Source organism: Capsicum annuum, chromosome 6, assembly GCF_002878395.1.
Source record: "Capsicum annuum cultivar UCD-10X-F1 chromosome 6, UCD10Xv1.1, whole genome shotgun sequence".
Classification (NCBI taxonomy): Eukaryota; Viridiplantae; Streptophyta; class Magnoliopsida; order Solanales; family Solanaceae; genus Capsicum; species Capsicum annuum.
Window position 1 is genome coordinate 174,917,198 of NC_061116.1, and position 8,626 is coordinate 174,925,823.

General features: G+C 31.7%; 1 long non-coding RNA gene across 1 annotated transcript; it reads left to right on the plus strand.

Moving 5' to 3' along the window:
* Nucleotides 1–1,572: 1,572 nt before the first annotated feature.
* LOC124899267 lies at nt 1,573–2,495 on the plus strand. The gene is made up of 3 exons (XR_007056499.1): nt 1,573–1,774; nt 2,111–2,227; nt 2,301–2,495. It is a non-coding gene; the product is annotated as an uncharacterized LOC124899267 (long non-coding RNA).
* Nucleotides 2,496–8,626: the final 6,131 nt, after the last annotated feature.

Here is an 8,626-nt window from a genome sequence, read left to right on the forward strand (position 1 = left end):
AAAACGTTAAGAAAACATCGCAAAATTTTCAAGATAAAAAGGTGCAGTTGATTAAAGAGAAATTTTGTCATTATACTTGCTTATTTCCTACTTTTAAAATAACGTTATTTGTACAAAGAGTTATTTTTATTCTTAGGCGTTTATATATTTATACTTTATGTAAAATATAATTATAATGAAATGGTTTATAATAACATAAAACATATAAATTAATTTAAAACATAAATCGTAATAATTGTTTTTTAATTTTGTAATCATTTAAAATATACTTTATATAAATTGATAAATATTGAGTAAGATTTATATAAAAATTTAAATTATATATATATATATATAAACAAGCATATTGAAGAATAAAATAGTAAAGTATGACCGAAACTTAAAAAGGCCTAATAATTTTAAAAATACAAAAAAAAAATTAGAAAAGTAAACAAATATATTTATTTTTGTCTGAACTCCATAAGATTCCTTTGAAATTCTCTCTTTCCTCAAACATTTTCTCTCTATTATGATACTACATATTATTTTATCGAAAAATTGATGAATCAGCTGAAATTATGAAGCCTAAAATTAAACTTTTAGAGACAAAATCTTGAAGAGTATTTTCCTACTGCATCCATTGAACAACAGTATGTCAAGCTTCGCCCGTAATTCCCTCTTCTTCCTTGTTTCCTTCATTTTTTTATGCTTTAACCCATTTGAAGATCTGATTGTTTTAAAGCCCTTTTTGCCTTACATTTTGTATGTTTTGATTCCCTTAAAACAATTGTTGCATTATATGTTCATAGTTTTAATTTTTTGTTCCTCCTTTTGTTTTGCATGTTCGAAGATTTCATTTTTTAAAACTCATTCTGATTTAATTTCTTATTTTAGGTGCGATTTGCATGATATTTACATATAATAAATGTCAGGTATGCTTAATGTTGCCAATTCTGAATGTCATGTTATTTGTATGTCAGCTCAGATACTTGAATTTGAGGTACGAAATAAAAATAGAAGCAGGTAAATAGAAATATTATGATTTTATTTCCCTTTTCTGGCTTACTATTGTAATTATTTTTTCGAAAAATAGAGTAAGATCCGTCAAAGATAACAACTTTTTGATTAAACACTATGTTTGTGTACTAAATTTATAATCTGATTAGTAGTACTTGAACTCATCATTTAAAATTTAAAACTCATAAAGTTGAAATCTCAACTCCATCCTGATCTTTGAACCCATAGAAATTGGCATAACTGGTAAAGTAAAGTTGTCGCCCTGTGAGTATTGAATAGGAGGTAAGATTATTGCACAATAGACCCTTGTTGGCCGATCCTTAACCGAACTTCATGCATATGAGTGGTTAGTCTATTGGAATGCCCTTTTGTATCTGTTAGAAATTCCTGATATGAATGGGTCTTACATGCGATTAAAGTTGTCGTTATGTGACCAGTAAGTCACTATTTTGAGTTGTGAAAAAATCTGCTTGCTTAAAGTAAGGTGTCCTTTTTTGTAGATATTGTTCTAGTTATCGCTCTTTAATGAATTCTTATTATATGTCTCATAACTGTGATGCTTTAAATATTTTTGAATATCTTCGTTGTAGTTAGATACATAAGCGAGGTACTCGATTTTGAGAAGATCACTAATAATTTCAGTGACCCCATAGGGAGGGTTGGACGTGCCTTATTGTTCCACGGGTTCATGGATGATGGGCAGGAGGTTACTGTCAAAACATGAGATTTTATGTTTCCTGCCGTTTATCATTGTGTTGGTTATCCACGCGATTCTCATGTGAGTAAATGCTCTATCTATTTGACTGGTTGATTTTTATCTTGTTGTGTTATTGATCTTGCAAGTTTGCGACAGGATGAAATACTATTACTGAAAAAGTTAGGACTTAAGTCGTGTCCTTTCTTATTGAAGCTGATTGGCTTTTGTTTTGAAAAAAAGTTGGCTATAGTTTATGATCTAAAATTCAAGATACTCTTATGGCTTTTATTTGATTATGGTGTCGACTTACTTAAGCTTTTTTTTTTTTTGAATTTACTTGAGCTTTCTGCAAAAAAAAATAGTAGTCTGATAGATTATTAATTTTTTGGTCTTGCTAACATTCTATTATACACATAGATGAATTTGGGCGGAAGGAATGAATGAAGGTGGCAACTAATTATGCACTGGTCCTGAAAACTAACCATGAAAAAGTTGGACCTCATTTGGTCTTGTGATGATATTATGATTGATAAGGTATCAAATGAATCCCTAATTTTGCTGCTTTTGAAAGATGTCCTACAAGTTATCTGATTAACTTTTGATGCAGGAATATAACATTAAACTGATAAACTATATGATCAATCGTAGGAAGGTGAAACTTGCGACGGTGCCTCTGTCTTAGGTATTGTTGTTTCTTTATTACTGCCCCATGACTTGTTCTCATGAAGTACCCCATGAGATGTGCTAGCTACATGATTATACTAATATAAATACTAATATTAATACTAATAAACATGTGTAAAATCGTCATTAAATTATAACAGGGTATCAATACCACATTTTTGTAAATAGTATTAACATTGTCGTCCAACTACATAAATAGTAGTTGCTTCCTTGCACTATGCTTCTTTTGATCAATCTCAAATATTGGCTTAACGTTCTTGCATTTGACCTGTATTTTTAAATGCACTTAACAGTAACCTGAGCTATGGAAAAGAGGAAGGAAAAATCAAAGCCACCTCTAAAGAAGAGGATGGACAAACTTGATATTGTTTTCAGTTGCCTTTTCTGTAGTGATGGCACCACTGTGGAATGCCGCATGTAAGTTAATTTCATAGCATTGTATATTGCACATATTTTTTTCTTTGACATGTCATATATGTAATATAAACCTAAGGACGGAACTATTTGAGCAGTGAGTTTCTGGATTTGAAAAAGTTGTAAAAAGAATTGCCAATTAAAGAATTAATTTTCTAAATGATACATTATGTCATTTGGACACCAGGTAAGACTGTTACACAATAGATCCTTGTCGACCGACCCTTAGCCGAACTTCATCCATATGAGTGGTTAATCTATTGGAATGCCTTTTTGTATCTTTTAGAAATTCTTGGTATGTATGGGTTTTACATGCAATTAACGTTGTCATTATGTGACCAGTAAGTCACTGTTTTAAGTTTTGAAAAAAAATTCTTACTTGTAGTAAGGTATCCTTGTGTGTGGATATTATCTGTATCACATAGTTCTCAAATACAGCTAAAATCCCACTTTCTCAAGTAGGTATGTTCGATGTATTTCCAACTCCTATCTATACTTGTACCATCAAAAATGAATTTTTTGTTTTCATTGTGGAAGAAATCTTAGAAAGCTAAGACCATTTCTTATAACTAATTTCTTTCATTAAAAAGTTTAGTATGCTACTAAATACAGTTAGCATCACCATTCGCCAAGAGTCGAAAAGTATGTAAATTTGGCCCACTTTTGACTCTTTTTACTTCTTAAGACATCATAATCTGTCAAATGTTTAATACATTGTAACTTTTGTAACTTCCTCCATACATAAGTTTCCTTGTTAAGTTAGTGAAATGTATTGAGTTGCATTAGTTTTTTTGATAATGACATTCAATTAACTGATTTTGAACAAAGTCAAAATTAAATGTTTCAGAGGGACACACAAAGAATATATTCATAACTGCTAAAATGGACAGTACTTGCATGACATAGGAGGATTTTCATCAACATTCTTATCAAAATATAACAAAGGACAGGAGGTTACTGTCAGAATATGGGATTTTATGTTTTCCGAGATTACTGTCAGGACATAGGAATTTAAACTGTTAGTATTAAAGTATAATTAGCTGAGACAACATTACTTGATAATTTATGCAGTTTTCATAATCTATTTCCTAGTTATACCCAAAGAAGCCTAATCAATTTTTGTATAGCACAATCGACAGTTTCCAATTCCTTCACTTTGTACACACTTGCTCTATCATGACCCGCATCATCAATTGCTTGGAAATTCAACAACGGACATATAACCATCAACCTCAAAAAAAGGGGCAGTCTAGTGTACTAATAAAGCTCCCTCTATGCATATGGTCTGTGAAAGGGACTGACCACAAGGGTCTGTTGTATGCCGTCTTACCTTGCATTTTTGTCAGAGTCTATTTCCAAAGCTTGAACTTATGACCTCCTGGTTACATACCAATAACTTTACCAGTTACTCCTAGGCTCCTCTTCTTAATCATCAACTTCACATGAGACAAAAAAAAGAGGAAAGAACCAAAGACCTAAAAGACATATGTACAGGTTGATGTAAAATAGCATAAGAAAATTGCATCAAACTTTCTAAAACAATCAAATGTCATTTTGCGATTCTTCTTTATGATTTTGCTACTCCTAAAAATATTACTATGTAAACATGAAGTCTAAAAAGATGACCAATGGACAGATCTTCCTAAATGAAACCCTCCTAACCACCCTAACGAGTACCTCCATATTCTACAAACACATGCATTATCTAATTAGAATCGTCCATTGTGACCTCCATCCTGTAATTAGAAAATTAACCTTTTGTCAACATTTGAAGCATCATAGAAATAGCTAAATGATTTTGATGTTAAACCTTAATGTGGAGGAACCTAAATTCAGAGCCATCAGATAGACCATGCCTGTACATTTCTTCTTCGAGCCCAAAAACATTGGGGAAAGTTGCAGAGGTGTCAAAATTGCCCTGGCTATGGTAGTTGCTTTTTATGTTAATAATATCCTACAGTCTACTGTCGCTCTGAAAGCTATCAGAATATCAATCCTGAGTGACAAACCCAAGCCAACAATAATCTTGGTAGGAGCTAACATGCATGGACAAAGACCATGTATCTTTTCAAATGGAGCTACCTATAACATAGAATGAATCAAAATCAGACATAAGGCTCCAATCAGAAGATAAATGACTTTTTCAAAAAAAATAATTACGTATATGCAACTAAGATTGATTAAAAGGAGATCCATATCTTTGAATATCAAGCAGAATCAACAAGTTCATAGTTATACAACTCCCTTAGGAAATACACATGAGCAATATGTCTTTGCCGTATCCCATAGTCATTCAACTCTAATTCATCCTGATCTTCTCCAGAATCTATAGAAATTACAAAGTCCGAAATTTCAATTGCAAAAGCGTCATCAAGTATATAATGCAATTAAAGACGCATAAGCCTTTCAGAACTAAGTACCAAAGTAATTTTAAAGGCAAGAAAACTGACATATGCTAATTTCATACAACCCCACCCTAAAACAAATTAAAGTACAATAATTGAGAATTTTACTAAACAACTTTAAGATATATACAACTAAGAAAATTCAACTTTACGTGAGTCGGCATCTTTTGAAACCTAACTCTTTATCTTCATGAGTAGAGAAACTCGACTTTACCTATGTTGGGCATGAGGTAAAAAATAATAAGCCAAAATTTTTGTTAAAAGAAAAATAATATTTTTTTAAACTATTTTTATTTTAATTGGCATGCACTGTGTAGTATTACTCCCGCACCTGGAGCTGCTAAATTTGAACTGCTGAACATGTGCATCAACCTGCTTAACGTCCACATTAGAATAATCTCTGGAAAAACATACAAAAAGGGAAAAGGACCAATAAATTTTAGCAATATACAAGTCAATAGCAGTACCTACCTCCAAGAATTTCTTGATGTATTATCATCTATTCTTTCTCTTGTACTTTAGGTTTATAAAGATATAAAATACTGTATGAAAATTATGATAGAATAATACCATAGCAAAAACATCAAAAAGACACTATAACTCAAACGTAAGTGATAAACATCACCATCATCTATCTTAACTTTCTTTTTTGTGTGTTTTTAGAGCCACGTAGCTAATGTGTATATAGAGTAATTAGATAGCACCTGAAATAAAAAGAATCAAAATCAAGAATGCTAAAATTTTGAAATCCTTTGAATGTCTCATTCTCAATTTTTTTAAATTCTCTCTTATTTCTTATTTTTTCATCGATGAATATGCTTCTGAAAACTTGTATAACTATGCTACAAAACCTACAACCTAGGAGTCCTTATTTATTCATGCTACTTATTCTCAAATTTATTCATCCCTTTTTAACATATTCTTTTATTCTCAAATTTATTCATCCTTTTTAAACATATTCTTTTTCCTTTTATAAATTATTTTACATATATTTAGTTACGTAAAAAGAATTTACTGCTAAAATTTAGCTCACTTTTTAAAGAATATTTTTCTCTTTATCTTATAATAATATAATAATATATTTTAATACTCCTTTTTCATTTAGATAATGAAAGAAAAAACCTTACCTACATTAACTTACAATCTTACCATATATTTTGGGGCTCTTTAATTTTTTAATAATTAATTAATAATTAAGGAAATATATGAAAAGACAATTTTGTATAAAAAAAAGACTTTTAATGAAGGGCAAAAAGTTCAAATAACTTTTCTAAGGGGCTTCACACTTTTAATATATTATAGATATATTCAATAATAATTTAATAAAATTCTTCTCTATGATGAGGGTTTGGGGCATTTGGTAGACCTTTTAATGGTTTTATCTGTAGTGTAAGTTTGGACAACGTTAAACTAAATATGGCATATAACAACAATAACAAAATATGGTGTACAACAACAACGACAACTACTATTACTAATGTTGCTATTGCTACTGCTAGTGCTGCGGCAGCAAGCCGTTGCTGCAACAACTACAACTAGTACTACTATTGTTGCTTCTATGAATAAATATAGAGAAAAAAGATGAAATTATATTATTAATAAGTCTCTAATGGGTTTTAAATACAACGTGAACAAAATAGATTGTGCTAGCTTGACTCCTAATAGTCAAGAGCAGATAAACATGGGGATAAACTATGCAAACTTAAAGCCTAAATTTACTAGACTAGTCCTATTTACTATTGTGTGTGGTACATGCTCTATTATGACCCCCTCAAGTTAGGTGTTATGAGACAACACCTAACTTGGGGAGCATCTACTGGAAGGTTGGCTTAGACAATAGTTTGGTGAGCAGATCTGCAACTTGATCAGTGGAGTAAATGTGTGATACTCAAACTAGGCCATTGCAAACTTGGTTGTAAATAAAGTGAAGATCGACCTCGTGGTGCTTCATTTTTGTATGATGTAATGGGTTTTCAGTAGTGTATGTGACCCCAAAGTCATCATGAAGTATTCTAGGTGCAGCAGAGAGTGGCACATAAAGATCCCTGAGCAAGTGAGTGATCTAGTTTATTTCAGACAAGGCGGAGGAAACTGCCCTATCCTCAGCCTCAGTAGAGAATTGAGAGACAGCAGGTTGCTTATGAGAATACCAATAAATAGAAGTCATACCTAGAAAAATAATATAGCCAGAGATTAAGCGACGATCATTTATATCACCCGCCCAATCAGTGTCAACATAGGCATAAAGATGAGTGGACTACTATAGAGAAATATGAATATCATTCTGGGATATTTCTTTGAGGTATCGAATGACTTATTTAACTGTCTTCCAATGAAAGATGGAGGGAGAGTTGTTAAACTGAGTAAGCTTGTTCACCGAATATGTGATATCTAGTTTGGTAAAAGAAAGGTAATAAAGTTTATCAAGTACACTCCTATACTCTTTGCCATCAATTTCAGGGGCTCCGTCATCTACCAATAGCACCTCGGATGTACTAATTGGGGACTGAATGCCTTTGTAGTCTTGCATCTAAGTTCCATGAAACACCTCTTGAATATACTTAGATTGATTAGACACAAACTTTTGGCATCCCTGTGTACCTCAATGCCTAAGAAATAATGCAGTAAGCCAAGATACTTAAGAGAAAATCTTTTGGGAAGAGAAGTAATGACTTGTTGAAGGAGTGTTTCATTACTTCCCATGAGTATGATTTCATTCATATATATTAGTATAAAATATTTACTCTCAAATTATGTAGAACAAACAACGAATTATCATACTCCAACATACAGAATCACATTCTGATCATAGAATCAATGAGTGCATCATACCAGGATTTAGGAGCTTGTCATAGTCCGTTGATAGCCTTTTTGAGATGACATACATAGTCAGAATGTGCTGAAATTTCATACATGGTTGAGTGGGTCATATAAATATCTTCCTAAAGCTTTCCTTAAAAAAAGCATTTTTGACAACTATTTGATACAATGGCCAACTTTTTTGTACAATAAGATTGAGGACAATTTGAATTATGGTGAGTTTAACCATAAGACTGTATGTTTTATGAAAATCAATCCCAGGTATTTGGGTGAATCCTTTTGCAACCAAACATGCTTTATACCTATTAATAGAGCCATCAGACTTAGTTTTGATTTGAAATAATCATTTAAAGGGAACAACATTCCTAGACGTAGAACTAACTCCAAGTTTGGTTTTTTATTAGTGCATCAAACTCAACCTGCATACCATCTCTCCAATATGATATTTTTTATGCTTTTTTATGGGTTACATGTAAAATAAGTACATGTTGGGTTATTTGGATAGTGTAGTCAACGATTTTACGTCGCTTAGCAATGTTATTTTGCAACCCTGTTACCATATGATTTTTCTTTATTTGTAGAACTTAAACCATGGGTGCAGTGGGTAAAG